Consider the following 25,218-nt stretch of genomic DNA (forward strand, 5'->3'; position numbering starts at 1 on the left):
CTGCGCAGTATACCTATCGGACAGTGTCTGTGCGCATCACTGTGCTGCGCAGCCTATGCGCAGTCCCAATAATATCAGCTCACTGCTCCAAGTGTTAGCGCAGCTGCTGTCCGTGCAGTACTTTCACTTTTGGGTAGAGTCGGTGCGCATCTTGGGTCAGCGCAGCGCAGGCGCAGTCTAACAACATGAGTACGTCTGCTCCAAGTGCTCACGCAGGTACCTGACGCTATTCCTGTAAATTTAAACACTGTGTATTTAATCCTCCAGTCGGATGGGGACACTCATTGCTGCCCATTTACCCCTGAAGAAGCCAGAATCCTGGTGAAACATGTCGGGGGGGCAGTCTTAGTTTTTAAACGCTGCTCTCCACTCCACTGCTAATTAGCTAATGATAGTCCGGCTGGACTTCATACCAATGCTAGGTTCACCAATGAGCCTCAGATACGGCATCAGATTTGTTGCTAATTCCTGTCTGCGGTGCTAACTGCTATCAGGCTCCATGTCAGTCTGAGAGCACATGTAAAAAACAAGTGTGCCATTGTTCCAGTGGGTTCACGCACCATGGTTCCCATTGTTTAATATGGTTAATATGGTTGGATGAACAACCTAATTTAGTTAGCAACAGCTCTGCAAACAGTGACACGGCAGCACTTTGCATTTAAAGTGACAGGGTGGGAGATGTGCACATCTCCTCGCCCTCCTCACTGATCAACGTTCATATTTATCAGTGGAGTGGCGACTGTATTTTTAACTCTTCTTTTTTGGTTTGTTAATAATAATAAAAATCAAAAACTGCAACTGTTCACATTTAGATTTTAGCTTTTGCAATAATAAAAGTGAAGTTTTAATTTTTACCTGGGTCAAGATAGGTTTCATCGCCTGTTTAGGCATCTGTTAATAAACTAGTTAAATAACCTTACCCAGGTCAGGTCCTAATTATGAGGACTCAATGACATCACGCCGGACTCAAATCAGCTCATTAGCATGCGGCACGTGGCATCTTTGTGTGTATATTATGAGGTAACCATCTGTCACACCAGTAAGTGAATACATCTAAGGTACTTTTTAGTAGTTAATGATTGTATATAATTAGTTAGATTATAATCAAATAACCACATGACAGGTTCCCTTTAATCACTCCTCTGCCCACAATGTAGCCCAGATATTTTGCTTCCTCCAAGCCTATGGCACATTTTTCAGGGTTGGCAGTGAAACCAGCCTTTCTGAGGGAGTTGATTATACTCCGCACCTTATCTAAGTGGCCGTCCCAGTGCATACTGAAAACTACAATATCATCTAGATATGCAGCTGCATACTCCCTATGAGGTCTTCAAACCCTGCCCATAGCCCACTGAAATGTGGACTGTGCACCCTGTAAACCAAATTGCATGGTTACATATTTAAATAAGCCATCCAGGGTAGAGAAGGTAGTCTTCTCTTTGGATTTTGCCAGCATCCCTTAGTGAATTCTAATGTTGTAATGTATCGGGCTGGTCCAAGTCTTTCAATTAACATGGGGGGCATGGGGTATGCATCAAACTTGGAGACCTCATTTAACTTTATAAAGTCATTGCAGAACCTCCACGTGCCATTAGGTTTTGGAACCAAGACAATTGGACTGGACCACCCACTAGAGGATTCCTCAATCACACTAAGTTCCAGCATTTTCCTCATTTCTGTTGAGACATCCTGTCGCCTGGCATCAGGGATTCGATATGGGGGTACATTAACCCTAACATGGGAGTCTGTGACAGGTTTTATTATATCTGTTTTGCCTGGAATTTCTGCAAAGAAATCCCTGTTTCTTTGGAGAAACTCTTTTGCCTCCTGCTTTTGGGGTTGAGACAAAGTATCAGCCACCTTTACTTTATTTATCTCTTTATCGCTTTCTTTTTTGGGGATTACCACTGTCAATGACTGCCTCTCCTTCCATGGCTTAATTAGGTTTACATGGTAAATCTGATATGGTTTTCTCTTAATGGGCTGAAACAGTTTGAAATTGTAGAGAAAATTGGATCAGTTATCTATAAAGGGTTCCTGCCACTTAGCCAAAAACTTGCTCTCCACTGTTGGTAAAGGCACCAAAACATAGTTTCCTGGGCTGAACTATAGGACCTTAGCAGTTTCCTGGGCTTCTAGCAAGTGCTGCTTAACCACTGGCATTATGGCCTGTATTCTATCCTGCATTTAGTGTATTTGTTCAACTACACTTTTATACAGACTGACCTCTTGTTCCCAGGTCTCTTTTACTAAATCAAGCAGTCCACGAGGGTGACGGCCATACACCAATTCAAAAGGCGAGAACCCTGTGGAGGCTTGTGGTACCTCACGAATAGCAAAAAGTAAATAAGGCAACAGCATTTCCCAATCTGAAACATCTTTGACCACCACATTTTTTAACATACTTTTGATGGTCTTGTTGAATCTTTTTTAACGAGGCCATCTGTTTGCGGGTGATAGCCAGAGGTGCGCAAATACTTTATCTGGAATAGTTTACACAGTTCCTTCATTATTTTGGACATAAATGGTGTGCCCTGAGCAGTAAGAATTTTCATTTGGTAAACCTGTTCTGGTAAATACATGAAGTAATTCCTTGGCAATTACTTTTGAAGAGGTGTTTCGTAACGGTATAGATCCATGGCTATACGCTCAAAGGGAATCTCTATGATAGGTAGGGGAACTAACGGACTGCTGAAATGTGGCATTAGAGCACTAATCTGAATTGTGGGACAGGAGTCACAGAAGTCTTTAACTTCCCTATATACCCCAGGCCAGAAGAACCGCTGCAAAATGCGCTCATGTTTTTCCATCCCTAGATGTCCTCCTAAAATATGTGCATGGGCCATTTCAAGTACCTTGTGCCTATAAGGCTGAGGCACCACTAACTGCTCAATTACCTCTTCATTGACCCTGTTAAATTGATACAGTAGGTCATTAATCAATACAAAATATGGATATGTCATGTCTGTCTCAAGCACCTGATGCACACCATGCACAACTTTTATGTTTTCAAAGGCCTTTTTAAGGCTCTGATCTCTCAACTGAGCAGTCCCAAAATTTGCCCCGGGAATTTATAAATCAGGCAATTCCTGCTGAGAGAGAATCCTCAGGCTCATCACCAGCTAACACACAAAAGGGAAAATAACTTTCATCAACATCATCATTAATCCATTTGATAGACAAACCTTTCTTACATCCAGTTCCCTCTTTATCTGCAGCCCCCATAGCTTTTTCCCACAGCGACCAGAAAAGAGGAAAGTCACATCTTAGAATAAATTGATGTATCAGTCCAGGCACAACCCCCACCTCGCAGGTAACAGTTCCCAGAGAAGTCTAAACAGACCTCAACAAAGGGGTATTCTTTTGTGTCCCCATGCACACACTGTACTGAAGGTTTTCTTTTGGGGAACACCATTTTATGGGGAATATTAGCCCGGAGCAAGGTAACCACACTGCCAGTGTCCAGGAGGGCTAGTACCTGGTGGCCATCTATCCACACCTCACAACTCTGCAGAGAATCCTGGGGCACTGCAGGAGCAACACTCAGTGAGTGAGCAAATAAGGACTTTCGCCTGGTCACACTACAGTCCAGGGGCTCCTCAGTCTGTGGGCAATGAGCCATGATGTGCCCAAGCTCACGACATTTCCAGCAAGGAGATCCAGAAGGTTGTTGAGGTAGGCATACCCCTGGCAAATGAACTGTACTGGATGGAAGAACCTGTGGAGTGGCAACCCTTGGTCTCCTACTCTTTTCCACAGTATTTACGGGTAGTCGAGTTTTCCCCTGAGATGGTGGAACAGCACCATTTTTTCTGACATGGCTCTCAGTGACAGCATATCTTTCCAAGCATCACTCAGCATTACCAAGTACTGCAAGTCTTTGGAAAGTGCACAAAACTGTCGTTCCGCAGTGACCTGGTCCACCACCTCCTGTGAGGATGACTTTTTTGGCTCAAGCCATATATCCATTAACTTCTTAAGGTCATGCACCTGCGACCGGGGAGGCTTACTGGTATTGTATTGCCACTTATACACCCTCTGGGCAGGAACAGCCAAGGTGACCCCCACTCACACAAGTATCTCTGATTTAAGCCACATATAGCTTTTAGCATTCTCAGCAGACAAATGACAATAAACTTTTAGTAGCTCAGTGCCAAGACTTCAGCCCACTGGGATTCTGGCAAATGTTCCTTTTCAGCAGTTCGCTCAAACAATGCCAGGTAGACCTCTACATCCTCTCCTTCTACCATCCATTGCATTGCTCTCTGTACCAACTTCTGTGGGTTGTCAAGGGTAAGGGTCTGAGAGGGGCCCTGTTGAACAGTCCCAGTCACCTTTAACACAGCCAGTTGCTCCATGAGCAGTTTATTAGTTTGCTGTTGTACTTGCATGGCCTCTGCATGTGCCTGTTGTTGCTGGATGTTAGCTTGCACCAAATGCTGGATTAATTCCTCCATGTTTGTGGGTCGTTTGGAGTCCAGAACAGCAGCTTTCACTTAGGACATATGTTTCTCTGGTTTTCCTGGTGCTTCTGGCAGATTCACTTAGCAGCAAAGAGGTAGTACAATAAATGCCCACAGCATACCTCCCCGATATGTAATCACAAATTATTTATATATATAATAAAAAAAATAAAAAAAAATATATATATATATCTGACTTGTGACTCCAATCACGTTGTTTACGTGATTGTTTGTCCATGTAATTTGCTATACGTTGGAGAAACATCAACTGACTTCAAGACAAGATTTAATAATCATCGACTTAGTGTGAGGAAGAAACGGCTGGATTTACCAGTCTCCAAACACTTTACCAATCATAAACACACTGAGAAAGACCTGAGGTGTTACATCATTGACCATATACCAATGCCAAGGAGAGGTGGCAACAGGATTGGACTCCTAAAAAGGAGAGAGCTCAAGTGGATCTTTACGCTTAATTCTCTACAGCCATGTGGTCTTAATGTGGACTATAGGGTTGGAGTGAGCTAACTGCGTGGTTTGCCCTCTCTCGTTGCATTCTGAATGTCGACTGTCTTTCTGTGTAATATGTGATTTGTGTATACAAAACATATATTCTAGGGTTTATTCTGCAAGTCTTTTCTGGTCAAGAACAAGTTTTTTGATCTTTGTAAAAAAATTTTAATGTATTCTTCTTTTCTCTCTTTTTTCTTTTTCCTTTTTTATTTTTTCAGATAAATGTTCATTGGATTCGGAGTTTGGGGAGGTGGCATTATGCCCATGGGGGCTGTGTGGTCACGATGTCTGGACGCGTCTGCCCATGCACTACATGATCTTTAGACTTGTGCATTCCTTAAATAACTATTTCTGTATTTTTAACCCAGATTCCGTTATTAGTATGGCGGGGTGTGATGAGGAGAACCCTCAGAGTGAGGTGGCGATGGATGGACTTTGACTGAAGTAGCGGTGCGACTCGGCATTTACATGCGGATTCGCTACCGCTCTATAGTCTTGGTGGGGTGCCCACTTCAATTTGTAGGTGTTGGCCTTCTCCTTAGTCCTCTTAGCCGCTGAGACACTCGGACATGTACATATGTCCTTTTTCACCCCTAGCCTGCGATATACCGGGAGGATTAGTTGTTTTCAATAGCAGCGTAACTCAGTGGGCGTTCTGCCCTTATCCAAAATGGCCGCGTTAGCATTGTAGCCCAAGAGCGCATGCGTTGCGTGACGAGGCTAATGCTAGACGGAAGCACAGTTTATGCGTCATAGGGGCATGCGCGGTTGCGATCCAGGCACGCCGGATCGCACATGTCTACATGGACAACAGCCGCTCTCCCTCCCGCTTCCATTATGGTTATCACCTGTAAACAGTAAGCACTTTGCACTTTATGTAATCATTCACAGCTGGCACTTGTTATGTGATTTGTGTAACATAGATGTATTGTACTACGTATATCTATTATATTATCTTGCTATTGTACGTATCACGATTTAATATTCACACATGTTTGGCTTCATTGCTCTTTATATGTATATGGCATTATGTAGTTTGATTTTTTTATTAATTATGTACACTTAACATGTAATTGCTCTTAATTGGTTGAAACACTATATGTACCCAGAGTTTTTGATGTATGCACACTGCTTGAGGAAGGCTCCTGTGTATGAGCCGAAACGTCGCTGTTGCCTATGGGTAAATAAAGTTTATTTTATTTTTATCCAGTGGAGTGCTGCCCTTTTTTCCATTTTTTGTGTTTGTTGGATTGGCTTATATCCACATCTGGGCCTGTGCACCCTTCCCTTCCAACTTCATTGTGACGGTGCTGCCATTCCTTTTTTTCTTTTTTTCTTTTATATATATATATATATATAATATCTTAGACAACTATGATCTAACATACATATAGAATACTATATTCCATATCATGACCTGCACTTACGAGCCCTTAATAATTATTCGATCCAAAACACCATTGTAGCATGATTATAAGATACCTACTGTAACACTGCACACTTGTGGGATGTCTGACTCCCTCTAATTGCGTAAGCTTCATCAGGAGTTAATGTAGGACAGAATTAGGAAAAGGATAAGGGGACCAACCTCCAATGAGGAGATGTATATCATTCATGTGAGCACTATTAGAGTTACGTCAACGCATGACTGCGCTCCAAGACCTCCCCTTCCGCCCGCGATCCTGCGCTCTAGAGGCTGGTCACGTGTGTATGCTCCACGTGATCATGTCATGTGAGCACGGATCACGACTGGCAGAATGGCGGAAGAGGCTCGGGAACCACAAGCAGTCATGCGCACAACTCCAATATACATATCTACAGAAACTACCTGACTTAGTATAATACCTCTATTTATTCCCACCCATTATCGTCATACATAATATAAATTAATCCTCTAGTAACTTATAAATAAATCCATTCTGTGAACACTTTATCTAAATATAAAATAATTTTGGAGTCATAATTTATAACCATACATAAAATACTAAGTGTTAAATAAAAAAATCAACAGGCATTTTTATACCTAATAATTAAAACCAAGGTACAAATAATAACAACCTAAATTTCATGTGCAAAATAAGTGCTGATGATTTACACCAATGATAAAAGTGTACATGCATTAACAATTCAAATATACAGTATAAAGTGCAATATATACAAAATTTGTTTAATATACTATGTGTAAAAAAAAAAAAAAAAAGTTCCTAGAGGATAATAGGTCCAATAGTCCCATTTCAATGTAAGTATTTTCTTACTAGTTTTTATGGTCCCATCATCATACAACTATCTGTAAAAGTAAAATTACAGAATAAAAAATATGAAAATCCTAACAAAATCCTAAGTAGTAATTCAACGAAATGCGCATGACTGCTTGTGGTTCCCAAGCGTCTTCCACCATTCTGCCAGTCGTGATCCGTGCTCACATGGCGCGATCACTTGGAGCATTCGCACCACGTGAACAGCCTCTGGTGCGCGGGATCACGGACGGAAGGTGAGGTCTTGGAGCGCCTGAGCAGTCATGCGCTGACGTAACTCTAATAGTGCTCACGTGAATGACATACATCTCCTCATTGGAGGATGGTCCCCTTATCTATTTCCTAATTCTATCCCACGTCACCTCCTGACGAAGCTTATTCGAAATGCACGTAGAGGGAGTTGAACATCCCACAAGTGTGCAGTGTTACGGTCAGTGATGGCCAGTTCGCCGTGTTCGCCCGCGAACACATGCGCGCTGCCATCTTAACTCACAAGTCCGGCGAGGCACCGGTAAGCCCTTACCTGTACCTGCGCCGCAAGCCGGTCTGAAACAAATGCGGTCACCGGGAGAAGGCAGTTTCGAGAACAGCCACCGGGGGTCTTTATTGGGCTGTTCTCGGAACTGCCTGCTCCCGGTGACCGCATTTGTTTCAGACTGGCTCGCGGCGCAGGCACAGGTAAGGGCTTACCTGTGCCTCGCCGGACTTGTGAGTTAAGATGGCAGCCCGCATTTGTTTGCGGGCGAACAATGCAAACTGGCCATCACTGGTTACGGTAGGCATCTTATAATCATACTACAATACGGTTTTGGATCGCATAATTATTAAAGGCTCGTAAAAGTGCAGGTCATGACATGGAACATAGTATTCTATATGTATGTTAGATCTTAGTTGTCTGAAAGATTATATATATTCAATATTTTTTTTTTCTCATTAGACAGTTTGCACAAACTGGAATTGTTACTTTAGGATCCAGGCTATAGAGCTACTTAGCATGCAGCAGATTAGGGCCATAATTACATTAGATGATTGATTATACATCAGATTGTAGGATTTCTGACTCACCCCATATCATGTTTATTCATTAAATATTAAAATACCAAACACAGATAAAGAGATTCTATGGGAATGTTATGGCTACAGATTCTTATTTGATTTAATGAATTATTTAGGGTAGCTGCTCTCAGTAATGACGTAGTAAATATTGGGACTAATTGTTGGGTGTATCTAATTGTTTTCCTGTGTGAATTTACAGGTATTATTCCCTCCAATATGGATTTGAAATCCAGGGAACAGTCCTGGCAGACACAATGTGATCAATTATTTGTTAAGGGGTTAGCTCATATTTTAATGGTAGTTCACAGAATCAAAAAGGAAATCATGTGCAATTTGAGGGATGCGTGTTATAAAGAGATCAAAGTATGCTGGAACAAAAGCATCATTAGAAAAATATAAGAGTAAGAAAATAGTCCCAAGATACCTAAAAAGGGTTAATTAGCCTCCCCAATGGCACTGACAAGAGGGTGATCCCCGCCTCCAGGACAGGAAACAACACAGAAGCTCAGCTTTAAAAGGGGCCTCCATCCCTTACCTAATCAGTAAATGACAAAGTACACGGTAGTGATGCAAAAAAAAATTATATTAATCCAACCGGAATACAAAGAGAAAATGTAATCATAAATCCAAGGAAATCATAATTAAGGGTGGGAAAACCCTCAGTGCCGTTGGGGAGTCTATTGGAAAATCCAATTACCGTAAACAGTAATTAACCCTTTTCCCCCAACAGCACTGACAGGAGGAATAACAGGAGTCTTCCCTAGGGTGGGATTACGGCAGAAAGAATTCTGCGCCCAAAGGATAAATCCTGATTATGTAAGACATTTAATTTATAAATGGTTAAAGAAAGTAATTGGATTTGCCCACGCAGCTGCTTTACAAATCTCAATTGCCGCATTTTCCGCCCAAGAGGTCAACATAGCCCGTGTTGAATGGGCCTAGAGTCCCTTCGGAGGATCTAGATTCTTCTGAGTATAACAAAGAGATTGCCTGCATTATCTATCTTGCAATGGTGGCTTTACTGGCTGCCTGACCCTTGTTAGGCCCCTGAAACTGAAGGAGAAAGTGATCCAATTTTCTATCTTCCTCCCAGATCTTTAAGTAGGTAAGCACACAACGTCTCACATCCAGGTTATGAAACCGCCTCTCCAGGTCTGTCGAAGGTGATGGACAGAATGATGGCAAATTGATCTCCTGATTACCGTGAAATCTGGATACTACCTTCGGGAGGAAGGATGGACAATGTTTTAGGATTATCGTAGGATCCTGAGATAGGGAGGACAGCTCGAGAAGGCTTGTATTTCCCCCACCCTTCTTGCCGTTGTTATGGCCAGGAGGAAGGTAGATTTTAAGGTCAGGAGTTTGAGGGAAATATCTTTGATCGGTTCAAATGGAGAACTCATCAGTACCGTAAGGACTAGATTCAAGTCCCAAGGTGGGATGGTAGAGTTTAATCTGGGGGAATCTCTGGTTGCTCCCTTGAAGAATCGCCTGATCAAAGGATGGTCAGATAGGTTTGTCTCTAGAAAAACTGTTAATGCAGAGATTTGAAATTTAAGGGTGGATTGTTTGAGCCCCTTGTTCAAACCTGCCGGTAGAAAGTCCAGAATGACAGGGATGTTGACTGAGGAACTTTGCTGGATCGTTACCTGAAAACAAAAGGAAAGTCTTCCACGTTCTGTAATAGATCTTGGAGGTTATAACTTTCCGACTTTTTAGCAGGGTGGAGATTACAGGGTCAGAGAGCCCTTTCTGCCTCAGATTCTGGCGTTCAATCTCCATGCTGTCAACTGAGAGACCCCTGGATGGTGCACTGGTCCCTGTTGCAGAAGGCCTGGAAATACTGGAAGAGTCCAGGAAATCGCCTGCGATAGTCTGAGTAAGAGGGGAAACCATGCCCTTTTGGGCCAACAGAGAGCAATCATGATTACCTGAGCGTCCTCTTCCGCCACTTTCATCAGAGTTCTCGGAATCAGGTTGAATGGGGGGAATGCATATAAGAGACCCTTTGGCCAAGGGTGAGATAGGGCATCCACTATTTCTGGACCGTCCAGGGGAGATCGGGAACAAAATCTCTCTACTTTCCTGTTCATCCTATTGTTTATCCGATCTGCGAATAAATCCAGAACTGGAACACCCCACATCTCGGTAACTTGAAGGAAGACATTGGGATGTAGAGTCCATTCTCCCTCTTTTAGAGTCTGACGGCTGAGGAAGTCTGCCACCATATTGCTGCTTCCTTATAAGTGTACTGCCGTTAGAGAGGACAGGTGTTTCTCTGCAAAGAGAAAGATACCCCTCGATATTGTTGCCAGTGATCTGCTCCGGGTGCCCCCCTGCCTGTTCAAATAAGAGACTGTCTGATTGAGAGAGGTTTTTGAGTAAATGGCCAGAAGAACCTCGTAGACTGTTCTGAGTTCTCTTAGGTTTGAGGATGCCTGTCGCAAGGAATCTCCCCATACTCCTTGAACCATAAGGTCTCCCTTATGACCTCCTCAACCTCGTCTGCTGGCATCTGTAGACACTACTAGAAGATTTTCTTGACACCATAAGACTCCTCTCTGAAGAATTTTCTTATCCTCCACCAAGTCAGGGAATGTTTCACGAACTGTGGAATTGATATTTTCTTGTCCAGAGAGATTCTGCTGCCATTCCAAGATGCTAGAAGAAAACCCTGCAGGATTCTGGTGTGGCTTTGCGCCCACCTGAAAGCCGGGATTGAGGATGTTAGAACTCCCAGGATTGTCATGATGTTTCTGATAGCAGTGAATCTTAGACTGCAAAACTGATTCACTCGTAATTGAAGGGACGATTGCTTTTCTTCTGGAAGAAAGGACATCAGCAAGCAAGAGTCGAGAAGGACCCCTAAAAAGACTCTTTGTTGAGCCGGGACGAGGTTGGATTTTTTGAAATTTATGATCCATCCCAGATCCGTGAAGGTCCTTTGAACAAGGTCTAGATGTACCAGAAGCCGACTTTCTGATTCTGCTGACAATAGTAAGTCATCCAAGTACAGTATTATAAGAATGCCCCGTAGATGAAGATAACTGGTTATTTCTCCCACTACTTTTGTGAAAATTCTGGGAGCTGATGATAGGCCAAAGGGGAGCGCTTGAAATTAAAAGTGACAGAGGCGACCTTTCGTAAAAACTGCTATCCTGAGAAATTTTTGATGATCTTTGAAAATGGGTATATGGTAATATGCGTCCTGTAAATTTATTGTCACTATGTAACAATGTTGAAGAAGCAGATTTATTGTTGACTTTATGGTCACCATCTTGAACTTTTTGTAAGATAGGCACTTGTTCAGACTTCTTAGGTTTATAATAAGCCTGAAAGACCCTCCTGTTTTTTTTTATGAGAAAAACTAAGGAATAAAATCCTTGCTGTTGCTAGTTCTTTGGAACTGGTAGTAGGACATCTTTTTGAATTAAGTTTGTTATTTCTTCCTTTAGCGAGGACCGTTCCTCTTCTCTTGCCAATGGCTTGTGGACAAAAAAGTGATCTTGAGGGTAGGTGCTGAATTCCAGCATGAAGCCTCTCTGAATGGATGCTAGTATCCAAGGGGAGGTTCCTATCTCTCTCCATTGTGGAACAAAAATTTTTAATCTTGCTCCCACCTGGCCCTTGGCATCATTGAGCGGCCTTTGACGCGTTGTCAGGATTGCCATCTTCCTGACTATTCTCACTTTTTTTGATCGGGTTTTGGCTTCCTTGGACTACAAAAGGAGTGTCTCTGATGAAAATATTTTGAGTCAGTGGGAAAACAGTTTTTCTTGTCGGAAGCTTGTTCTAATACATCATCCAATACCGACCCAAAAAGCCTATCCCCCTCACAGGGGATGGAACATAACCGGCTCTTTGAACCAGCATCTCCCGACCAAGAGCGGAGCCATAGGGCCCTGCAGGTGGCATTAGAAATAGTCGCTGATCTTGCTGACAACCTGACTAAATCCGCCAAGGCGTCGGCTAGAAAATTTGAGGCCTGTTTAAGCATCAGTAATGAGGCTACAATTTATTCCCTTGGGGTTCCCACTGCAAGATGATCCTCTAACTGATTGAGCCATACTGACAGGGATCTGGCAGTACAGGTCGATGCAATGCTTGGTCTAAACATAGCTGTATTTACTTCCAAAGCTTTTTCAGTAGGTTCTCACACTTCTTATCCAATGGATCACGGAGTAATCCCATGTCCTCAAATGGAAGAGAGGATTTTTTGGATATCCGTGCTACTGGAGCATCAATATTTGAAGTCTTATCCCAAAGATTTGAGTCAGAGTCTGAAAATGGATACTTCCTTTTGAAAGTGTTAGTAATCGGGGCTCTCTTTTCGGAATCTTTCCATTCCCTTGAGATTAGGGCCTTGACATTATTATGGATTGGGAAAACACGTCTTTTCCTTTTCCCTAGATCTTGAAACATCTGATCCTGGATGGAACAACTTTCTTTAGATTCCTCCAGGTGTATAGTAGCCGTCATAGTTTTTAAGAGACTATCCATATCTTCTGGGAGAAACAATGGTCTACCCCCGTCATCAGATGAGTCAGAGTCTATGTCAGAAGCAATCTCCCCTTCATCCAAATCCAACCCAAATAACTGGGAGTTCTGGGATTTTTGGGACGTAGAGGCTTGCGGTGAGGAGGGAGGTAACCTAGACTCCATGCCTGCATTCACCTCTTCCCAAATCATACTCCACATGGAGTCTAAGAAGGAAAGAGATTCTTCAGCCACCACTTTCTCAGCACATCTGGGGCAAAGTGATTTTTTGGCTTTTGACATAAATGACTTCTTGCAGATAGAACATTTTTTGAGATTAGAATCAGACCCGGGTGCTTCGGAGGTGGAGGTGTCAATACCCTACAATAAAAAATACATATATACAGTGGAGGAAATAATTATTTGACCCCTCACTGATTTTGTAAGTTTGTCCAATGACAAAGAAATGAAAAGTCTCAGAACAGTATCATTTCAATGGTAGGTTTATTGTAACAGTGGCAGATAGCACATCAAAAGGAAAATCGAAAAAATAACTTTAAATAAAAGATAGCAACTGATTTGCATTTCATTGAGTGAAATAAGTATTTGAACCCCTACCAACCATTAAGAGTTCTGGCTCCCACAGAGTGGTTAGACACTTCTACTCAATTAGTCACCCTCATTAAGGACACCTGTCTTAACTAGTCACCTGTATAAAAGACACCTGTCCACAGAATCAATCAATCAAGCAGACTCCAAACTCTCCAACATGGGAAAGACCAAAGAGCTGTCCAAGGATGTCAGAGACAAAATTGTAGACCTGCACAAGGCTGGAATGGGCTACAAAACCATTAGCAAGAAGCTGGGAGAGAAGGTGACAACTGTTGGTGCGATTGTTCGAAAATGGAAGGAGCACAAAATGACCATCAATCGACCTCGCTCTGGGGCTCCACGCAAGATCTCACCTCGTGGGGTGTCAATGGTTCTGAGAAAGGTGAAAAAGCATCCTAGAACCACACGGGAGGAGTTAGTTAATGACCTCAAATTAGCAGGGACCACAGTCACCAAGAAAACCATTGGAAACACATTACACCGCAATGGATTAAAATCCTGCAGGGCTCGCAAGGTCCCCCTGCTCAGGAAGGCACATGTGCAGGCCCGTCTGAAGTTTGCCAATGAACACCTGAATGATTCAGAGAGTGACTGGGAGAAGGTGCTGTGGTCTGATGAGACCAAAATAGAGCTCTTTGGCATTAACTCAACTCGCTGTGTTTGGAGGAAGAAAAATGCTGCCTATGACCCCCAAAACACCGTCCCCACCGTCAAGCATGGGGGTGGAAACATTTTGCTTTGGGGGTGTTTTTCTGCTAAGGGCACAGGACAACTTATTCGCATAAACGGGAAAATGGACGGAGCCATGTATCGTGAAATCCTGAGCGACAACCTCCTTCCCTCTGCCAGGAAACTGAAAATGGGTCGTGGATGGGTGTTCCAGCACGACAATGACCCAAAACATACAGCAAAGGCAACAAAGGAGTGGCTCAAGAAGAAGCACATTAAGGTCATGGAGTGGCCTAGTCAGTCTCCGGACCTTAATCCAATCGAAAACCTATGGAGGGAGCTCAAGCTCAGAGTTGCACAGAGACAGCCTCGAAACCTTAGGGATTTAGAGATGATCTGCAAAGAGGAGTGGACCAACATTCCTCCTAAAATGTGCGCAAACTTGGTCATCAATTACAAGAAACGTTTGACCTCTGTGCTTGCAAACAAGGGTTTTTCCACCAAGTATTAAGTCTTTTTTTGTTAGAGGGTTCAAATACTTATTTCACTCAATGAAATGCAAATCAGTTGCTATCTTTTATTTAAAGTTATTTTTTCGATTTTCCTTTTGATGTGCTATCTGCCACTGTTACAATAAACCTACCATTGAAATGATACTGTTCTGAGACTTTTCATTTCTTTGTCATTGGACAAACTTACAAAATCAGTGAGGGGTCAAATAATTATTTCCTCCACTGTAAGAATAGGGTTCAGAAGCTTTCCAGAAAAGCACACGAACACCAGGCACCCAGGTGCATAATAGGCGTAACCCCATACATCAATCTGCCCAAGTCAGGAGAGGAGGCTTACCAGGCTGATGGTGCTTGCGGCCACATCTAGAGGCTTCCGGGCAGTATCCAATTCCACAGGAGCCGACATTTCCAGGAAGGGAACAGCACGAGTCACTGCACACAGATCCGCTCTCCATTTAAATTTCCCGGCTCTGAAGGACGTCCGTGACGTCACGATGTCCGTATGTGTGTACATGAGGCCGTAGCGCTATGACGTCACGATGCCTGTACCGCCCGTGATTCATAGCATGCCGCAAGATGTCCTGCGCTCCTCCAACGGAGCCTGCAGGATAAAACCCGGGGCTGCCTTGAACAGTACTTACTCCGAAGGTACAGGGAAGGGAGGCCACGCATCCCCGGAGCCCCTGTACACTGCAATGGCCCTCCCCCAAACAAGGGGCAGAGTCCAGGCCATGCGGAGGAATCTTCTGCGAACCTGCACACACAGGTAGGAGCTTCTACGCTGTCCGAGACAGGAAACAACACTGGTAAGGGGAGGAGGCCCCTTTTAAAATTGAGCTTCTGTGTTGTTTCCTGTCCTGGAGGCGGGGATCACCCTCCTGTCAGTGCCGTTGGGGAGGCGCTGGGGAAAATACATCTTTTTCCCAATTTTGAATTGGATGATGAGAATCTGAAGATTAAATAGGAGGAGGCAGGACATAACAAGAGTGTATAATAAAGGGACAATACAGGAGTTTGAGACAAATCTCCAATTGCATTTCTCAAAATAGGAAAAAGATATCAGCACACAGAAGGGCAATAAGTACCAGAGGGATGTGGCTGATTATGATCAACAAAATATATAGATGGCAACGTAAATGACAAAATGGAGGCTGGATATCTAGAACATCATCAATGACCTTGCTAACATCTAGGTTAGATGAGGCCTCAGAAAATGGAAAGGAACATACAAACTATCAGAATCGACATAATTACAAATGGGAGAATAGAAAAAGATTTGGAGGGAAGAGAAAGGTTGATGATAGACCCACATAGGGAAGTAAAATGAGGAAACAAGATCAACCCAAGGTAATAAATATTTCAGATCATACCCTAACTGATGCACAAAAAATGGCTTGAGATTTTCTCCAACCAACCATATGGATTTATTCAGTGACAAAGAATCGGCACTTATTTGCCAGAAAATTGGTTTTAAAAAATTTACAGGAGATTTTGGAATCGTTGGCCACTGAAAAGGAAGGGGAAGAGGTAGGTACCTTTCCAAACCAACTACATAAAAAAATATATATACACTCACCTATAGAATTATTAGGAACACCTGTTCTATTTCTCATTAATGCAATTATCTAGTCAACCAATCACATGGCAGTTGCTTCAATGCATTTAGGGGTGTGGTCCTGGTCAAGACAATCTCCTGAACTCCAAACTGAATGTCAGAATGGGAAAGAAAGGTGATTTAAGCAATTTTGAGCGTGGCATGGTTGTTGGTGCCAGACGGGCCGGTCTGAGTATTTCACAATCATCTTAGTTACTGGGATTTTCACGCACAACCATTTCTAGGGTTTACAAAGAATGGTGTGAAAAGGGAAAAACATCCAGTATGCGGCAGTCCTGTGGGCAAAAATGCCTTGTGGATGCTAGAGGTCAGAGGAGAATGGGCCGACTGATTCAAGCTGATAGAGGAGCAACGTTGACTGAAATAACAATACAACCGAGGTATGCAGCAAAGCATTTGTGAAGCCACAACACGCACAACCTTGAGGTGGATGGGCTACAACAGCAACAGACCCTACCGGGTACCACTCATCTCCACTACAAATAGGAAAAAGAGGCTACAATTTGCAAGAGCTCACCAAAATTGGACTGTTGAAGACTGGAAAAATGTTGCCTGGTCTGATGAGTCTCGATTTCTGTTCAGACATTCAAATGGTAGAGTCCGAATTTGGCGTAAACAGAATGAGAACATGTATCCATCATGCCTTGTTACCACTGTGCAGGCTGGTGGTGGTGGTGTAATGGTGTGGGGGATATTTTCTGGGCACACTTTAGGCCCCTTAGTGCCAATTGGGCATCGTTTAAAGGCTACCTGAGCATTGTTTTTGACCATGTCCATCCCTTCATGACCACCTTGTACCCATCCTCTGATGGCTACTTCCAGCAGGATAATGCACCATGTCACAAAGCTTAAATCATTTCAAATTGGTTTCTTGAACATGACAATGAGTTCACTGTACTAAAATGGCCCCCACAGTCACCAGATCTCAACCCAATAGAGCATCTTTGGGATGTGTTGGAACGGGAGCTTCGTGCCCTGGATGTGCATCCCTCAAATCTCCATCAACTGCAAGATGCTATCCTATCAATATGGGCCAACATTTCTAAAGAATGCTATTAGCACCTTGTTGAATCAATGCCACGTAGAATTAAGGCAGTTCTGAAGGCAAAAGGGGGTCCAACACCGTATTAGTATGGTGTTCCTAATAATTCTTTAGGTGAGTGTATATATAAAACATTTCCACCACTAACATTTTGTCTGGTGGTGGATTTGTTTATTAAGATGGTATCCTGAGATTTGGAGGAATTATCAAGGAAACATGTCAGAGATAATTTAAGCCCCCAAGAACGTAAAGCGTGTTGTAATAAAACCAGTGGATAAGGAGGGAAAATATAGTGATTTGGTCTAATCAAAAGTATGAAAAACAGGCATATATATTGCTGAATGATAAAACATGTTATTAATTGTTAACGAATAGTCCCTTGTTACTCTTATAGGAATTGGTTGCCATTTTGGAATGTGCATATGAAAAAAAATGATGCAAGGCCTAATAGTAGACAACCCGAGAATAACAATGTTTTATCTGATCCCCAAAATCAATAAGAATGAGATTGAGCCACCAAGAAGACCGATTGTGGCAGGTAAATGAAGGAATGAGTGAGATGGTATGTAGGTTTAGTGACTTATTTAAAGAAATTGGTAATAGAATTACCTTCATTCATTAGAGATTAGTGATGAGCGTCAGGAGCAATATTCGAATTCGCAATATTTCGTGAATATTCATCATAAATTCGCAAATTCAAGAGTTCGTCATTATTGTTGTGGAAATGTTATTATGCGGAAATTTTATCTTAGGATGTGTGTGTGTTTTTATAGATTGTCATCTGTCTCCCTGTGTCGGATTTAACCGAAAAACGCTCTAGCAGAGGGTACTTGGGTTGAATCGGGACCAGTGGTAGAACCGTCAGTATGAAAACCTTCTCATGGGCTTGGAGACATGTTCTCAGTGTGTAGGGGGGCGTTTGCCGGTTTGTGAGCACTAAGTGCAATGCACTGGGCTTCTTCCCTTCAAATGTCTATACACATTAGAGAAGTGAAGTCTGCATAACGAGAGATACATATTATACCTCTGCTGCGACTTTGCTATCCCTTTCTGGATACATATCTGCTTTTAAGACATGCATATCTGCCTTGTCGGTATACTCGTACCGTATACTGACAATAGCCGTAGCAATGTCTCGCAGATAATCTCAAACCTATAAGAATCAGTAGAATGATCTTCACTAGATACCGGTCACTTTGAGCAGTATTGAATGGGGTCCATGCTGACAGTGATGGGGGATGGGCGGCCACCTGGCTAATCAGACAATGGACATGACTCATCCTTCCTTATACAGGGATGGGGTGTGTTGTGTGCATTGCACTGTTCGGCCATGTTGATGCAATCGCCTGTCCTTTGACATGTACCTGAACTAGCTCATCTTCCTGTGTCATCACTTCCTGAAGTAAGTGGTCGGGTGATGGGCCAGCCCCTTTTCTATTGTTACTGTGACTAAATAAAAGGTGAGCAGACTGTGGAGGAGGGGCAGTTGCTCAGAAGAACTCAAGATGGTAACACCTTTGTCTGACTGCGGTTGAGGGATTTGCCTTTCCTTGCACAAAGTTTGATGCAAGCGGATTTCAACTACAAATATTTCTATAACATTATTTTCTTGATTGCGTAAATCGGCAATGTAATATGCGCATATTGCACATGCAATACAGGGATGGGTCACTTTAGCTACATTTTTAAACCTGATAGAAGTTTCCTGAGACTGGAGAAAATGGTTGGCACGGCAGAACATTACAATAGCTTTATATGCAGATAGAGTGCTCCAATATATTCGCGATTGGGCAAATCTGCAATTAATGATGCACATATTTTGGCGCAATACATGCAACTTCACATTTTATCAGGTCTGACTACATATTACTGATTGATGCATAAAGTATTGTTGTGAACTTGTGACATCACAGCACTACGTCTGTAGCATGTATGTATGGACAGCAGAACCTATCACACTATCTGTTTTAAAGCCCGTTTTTGCGTGTATTTGTGGAAAAAGGGAAAATATATTTGCCGCCTAGCGGTGCATTTATCTGTTTTAAAGCTCTTTATTGCGTGTATTAGTGGAAAAATATCTTTGCCGCTCAGCAGTGCAGTGAGATATCTTACAGACCAGTTTGCTGTGTATTACTGGCGAAATACAAATATATATGCCGTTCATAGTTGTACTATGCCTTTTGTGTACAAATAGAAAACAATTAGGGCCTATTTTCCATTTAGCAGTGCAGTGATATATTCTAAAGCCCTGTTTGCTGTGTATTAGTGGCGAAATAAAAAAATATTTGATCTAACATTTGGTTATTTAACCTAACATTACGTCAGGCAGAAAAGTGCCAGGCCCTGCACAGGGGAGTGGCAGAGGCCTAAATGTTTCTGGCACAGGCCGCAGCAGAGTAAGGAGCCGTGGCAGCAGAGGTCACTTCGAGAGGCCTGAGCTCCTAGTGTCAGCTAACAGTCGTGTCATGACCAGCAACCAAGCGGTTCTTGAATTATTGACTCGATCTTCGACTTCATCGCAAGTGACATCAGACACCCCCAGCCAAGAGTCAGTGGGTTTGTCAGACACAACCCTTAGTTGGCATGGCCTGGGAGCAGGCCCTGTGCCCTCACCTGTCCTCAACCTGCATCTGTATTTTTCTGTTCCCTCACCGCAAGAAGTATTATATGCTGTAGACTCTGCTCCACTTTTCAGCGAGGAAGAGCTACTAGAGGACAGTCAGCAGCTACTGCCCAGCCAAGATGTGGAGGAGACATCTGCCACTTCCTCCGCTAGGCGGGCAAGTAGTGATGAGGAGAGTCGTGGGGGAGCTAGTGTTGACAGCGGTAAGGCTCCTGAACCAGAGAAGTTTGAGGTGGACATCAGTGACGTGCAGACACTACTCGATGATGATGTAGCTGATCGCACTTGGGAGTTGGGTGACGAAGGGGCTTCATCATCATCTGGAGAAGAGGGTGTCAGCTTGCCCGCGAGCCAGCGGCGGAGCTAGCAAGTCGCTAGCATGGCCGGGAGTCAGCAGGGTGGCAGCAGTGGGAGGTCGGGAGCTAAACGTGCCCGGGATAGACCACCCGCTTTGTGGGACCCTACGTGCCCGGGAAGTAGCGGTGCAGGGGCTCAAGGAGGCAGCAGTGCTACCAGTCAGTCAGTGCGTAGTGTTGAGGGTAAAATCACCTACTCAGTGGTGTGGCAGTTTTTTTTAAGCCGCCGGAGGAGGTTAACGTGGCCGTATGTAGAATCTGTGGGCAGAGGGTGAAGCGTGGCCAGGGTGCCAATGTTGGCACTACGGCCCTGCGTCAACATATGCAGCATCGCCATAAAGTGGCCTGGGAGAACCGTGGCTCCGATGTGGTGGTCCAGCCTGCTGCAGCAACCGTTGCATCACCCACTGGCATGCACCCGGTTTCTGGCCGTCAAGGCTCCACCACCTCAGCCAAAGGGAGCTGTCTGTCCTTCCCATCATCTGCCGGTCCTGATGCTCCTGCTCCTCCTCGCCACGCATTCCATCAGCAATCAATCACCGAAGCGATTGCCAAGAGACACCAGTATGCGTGCACTCATCCAACGGCGCAGAATGTGCTCCTGTCCAAGTTGCTGGTGCTGCAGTCCCTCCCTTTCAAAGTGGTGGACTCGACACTTTTCAGAGAACTGATGGCTTGTCAAAAGCATATATGGGAAAAAAGTGACTTTTAAAATTTACCTTTATTAAATATTTAAGTGGGTATAGGTATGTATATACCAACAGTGAAAAAAACTACACTTGCTGAAATTACTCAGTGGGGGAGTAGTGACCCCCAAAAAGAAAAACAAACATGGTGACAGGATAAACACTAGAATTGATGAGTACGGGGTAAAAATTCTAACCCGATAGATTGCAGGGTTAGAGACAGGAACCAGCTACCCCTAGAGTCCCTAGAGGTCTTGCTGTGCCCAGGTCGACCCCCTGATGGTGGAGGTTCCCTGTCCCGAACCTAGTGCTATCCAGTCCCTAGAAATCCCTACATACAAAAAATGCTTCAGGATGATATAGTGAGGAGTAAATAGTGCACTTTTGGATAAGTGTCACCCTTACTCTCTTAAATCCCCGACGCGTTTCGCCTAATATTTATCAGGTTCATCAGGGGGTAAAATAATAAATGAATACTGTGTGATACGATTTATGGTACTTAGCTTTGCGGCCAGATATCAAAACCACAATATGTTTTTGTCGGTCCCCAGGAGGAAGAAATAGATCTCTCTATCCCACTCAAGGTGCAAGCGGGAGAAGTGGGGGTTCGTCCAAACAAAAAATCCGGCTTTGCAGGTCCAGAGCTGGACCTGATGGCTTGGGCAGAACCGAGGTGGAGAGTCCCAAGCTGTCATTTCTTTGCCAAAAAGGCAGTACCAGCCCTACACACACATTTAAAACAGAAGGTGGGCCAGTCCTTGAGCCTGTCGGTGTCTGCGAAAGTGCACGGCAGCGCCAACATGTGGAGCTGTAACTACGGTTAGGGACAATACATGTCCTTTATGGCCCACTGGGTGAATGTGGTTCATGCACAGCCACACCAGCAACTTGGCCAGGTGATGCCGCTTCCGCCTCCACGTTGCCATGCCGTTGGTCCAGCGACAATGTCCGCCTCTGCCTCCTCATCCTCCACCATGTCCTCAGCCTCCACTGCAGGGACAATTCACAGTGCCTCTCCAGCATAAAACATGTGCAGGGCACGGCAGTGTCATGCTGTTCTGCACCTCATTTGCCTGGGCAAACTGAGTCACACAGGGGAGAAACTGCTCCATGTCCTTCAGCAAGAAATCTAATCCTGGCTTTCTCCACGACAACTGAAAATCGGAAACCATGGTGACCAACAACGGGAAGAACATTGTGTGTCGGCGCTGCATCAAAGAGACTGAGCCTTGCGCCATGCATGGCACACGTGTTCAATCTGGTTGTCAAGCGGTTTCTGAAGTCTTCCACCCATCTGCAAGACATCCTAAAAATGGCCAGGAAACTTTGCATGCACTTCAGCCACTCGTACACCGCAAAGCACACCGCAGAACGGCATCCTCCAACATAGGCTGATATGCAACGTTTCCACCCATTGGAATTCCACCCTCCATATGTTGGACTGACTGTATGAACAGAGAAAGGCTATAAACGATCTCCTGATGATCCAAGCGGACAAGAGTACTCCCCTGTGTAACTCCGATGTCAGCCAGTGGCAGCTCATGCGCGACACCTGCCGTTTGCTCAGGCCCTTTGAGGATGCCACATTATGTGTCAGTTGCCAGGACTATGGGATGAACAACGTCATTCCACTACTTTAGGTCCTGGAACAGATGCTGCTACATATGGCTGGTCAGGGGACTGGAGATGTGGCGCCTAGATCTCACAGCCACATGAGCCCTGTGGGGGCTGAACTGCAGGAGGAGGAGTACATTGGAGCACAAGCAATGTGTATCGAAATGGGTGGTTTTGCTACACAGGTGACAGGAGAGGAGGAGCAGGAGGAGCTAGAGGAGCTACAGGGCGATGTTGAAAATGAGGCGGAGGACCCAGACACACCATGGCAGTATGCAGTGGAGATGGAGGCACGGAGTCCCTCCAAGTCACTTGCGCAAATGGCCCACTGCATGCTCACTTGCTTGGGAAGTGACAGCCGAATTGTCACCATTCGGCAGAGGGGTGACTTCTGGCTCTCCATTTTGTTGGACCCTTGTTGGGGGCCTTTTTTACACCTGCTGAGAGGGAGAACAAACTGAACTACTATAGAGACATCCTATGTAGTCAGTTGGCCGGTGCCTATCTGCGCCATCGTCCATCCTCTTGCAGGTCTGACCGGGGGGCCCTCTGCGCTCACGTTCCACTGCCATGGCTGCTGGGGAGGGGTGGGGTGGCAGGAGCAGTACCAGCTCCATCAGCAGCAGCCTGAGTCTACAGTGGCTGATGCGCATCTTTCTTCACCCGCATAGTGAAGAAACTTCTCACCAGCAGCTAGATGTAGAGCATAACTTGAATCAGCAGGTGGTGGCATACTTGGAGTGCACCCTGCTAGGCGACCTTGAAGATCCACTGGACTACTGGGCAGCCAAACTGGATTTGTGGCCGCAACTGGCCATGCTTGCCCTGGAAAAGCTGTCCTGCCCGACCAGTAGTGTGGCATCATTGCAGGTGTTTAGTGTGGCAGGGGCCATAGTTACCCCAAGAAGATCTTGCCTGTCCACCAAAAATGTGGAGACTGACCTTTGTCAAGATGAATCAGGCATGGATTAGCCAGGATTTCCATGGTGCCACACCAACACTTTGACAAGAGAGACCGTTTTTTTCTGGGTACCTGGATCAGCCACTATTCTGATGCTGACACCCGCCTGATGCCACACATCTAAAGCCAAGTGCTCCTTCTTTCACCCACCATCTTCAGCGGGTACTGGTATTGCCACCCACCTTCACACTCTGTCACCTTGCCACTCTGTGGTCTTCTCATGCTGCCGCCACCTACACACTATGTCACCTAGCCACTCTGTGGCCTCCTGATGCTGCCGCCACCTCCAAACTATATATGGTTACTATTACCTACACATAATGGCATCCAGTTCCAGATTTTTTTACATTTCAGACTCCTCCCAATGTTCCAGGTGAACCAAATCTAATTCAAAGATATAGCATATATAAACCAGCAAGAAACACATAGTCCCCACTCACTGATGAAGGGACTGAGTGTCCCGAAACGCGTTTGAGAAGTCTGTGGGCGAATTTACTACCATATAAGCAAGATAAAGTTTATTTGGATCCAATTTTAATCTCCTAAGAACACAGAAGCAACTAAGAAGTTAACTCCAACGTTCACACAACTATCGGACTTTACTATACGTCCTTCAGATACCACCGCTGCACACCGCCCCACTGCAAGTTACGTGGGAGTAATCCCGATGAGGTAATCGCTGACATCGCTTCTCACAGAGACGACGCGCATCACCTCACGCTGGAGACTGGCGGACAGAAGTACACAGCGCACACAGCAGAGGAGACATAAGGGACTGCGTAAGGTAAGCGCCGTAAAGTACTAGAGAACATGTGGGACGCCACGTCTAGGTACAACGGCCAGAGAACCCATCTACCCCTGTACGTAAGTCCTTCTATTATTCCTTGAACTCTGCAACTGCACTGAATACATTGGATACATATCTAAATAGTGTGGCCACACTGTTATTATTCCGCGATTTCCTAAAAAAACTTACCAATTTCTGACTTCTATTGTTGCTGCTACATACATTGCTATGTCTGCATCTCTGATATGGTTTTAGTGATCTACTTGGATTTGGATGAAAACAGTGCATCTTGATCTGCATCCTTGACATTGTTTTATTGTTTCACTTGGATTTGGAGGATCATAGTGCACCTTGATCTCTAGCACTGTTACTACTATTATGCCTGCAATTTAATATTTATGGACTTATTTTGATTTGGAAGACTATAATCAAGTCATACCCACTTATATGTTGCTATAGCTCAGTATTTTGTGTGCGTCTTCTTGTATTTGTCCCCTTTTAGGCTTGAATTTATAACTATTGTATTAACTACACTATTTTATATATTTTAATAATAAACTGTACGTTCTCCATCTGCAAGAGTGCCTGCTAATTACTACACCTCCAAACTGTCACCTAGCCACTCTGTGGCCTCCTGATGCTGCTGCCACCTCCAAACCGTCACCTAGCCACTCTTTGGCCTCCTGATGCTGCTGCCACCTCCACACTATGTCACCTAGCCACTCTGTGGCCTCTTGATGCTGCCGTCACCTCCACACTATGTCACTTAGCCACTCTGTGGCCTCCTGATGCTGCCGCCACCTACAGATTGGGCCACTCTGTGGTCTCCTCATGCTGCTTTCACCTCACCACAATGTCATAAGGCCACTCTGTGGACTTCTCATGCTGTTCCCACCCTCCCTACTTCATTGCTGGGCCACTATTTAGCCTTTTTGGCTTGGCTGACATCATCATTTATTTGACCCTTCCTCTGATCTG

This window comes from Bufo bufo, chromosome 2, assembly GCF_905171765.1.
Source record: "Bufo bufo chromosome 2, aBufBuf1.1, whole genome shotgun sequence".
Classification (NCBI taxonomy): Eukaryota; Metazoa; Chordata; class Amphibia; order Anura; family Bufonidae; genus Bufo; species Bufo bufo.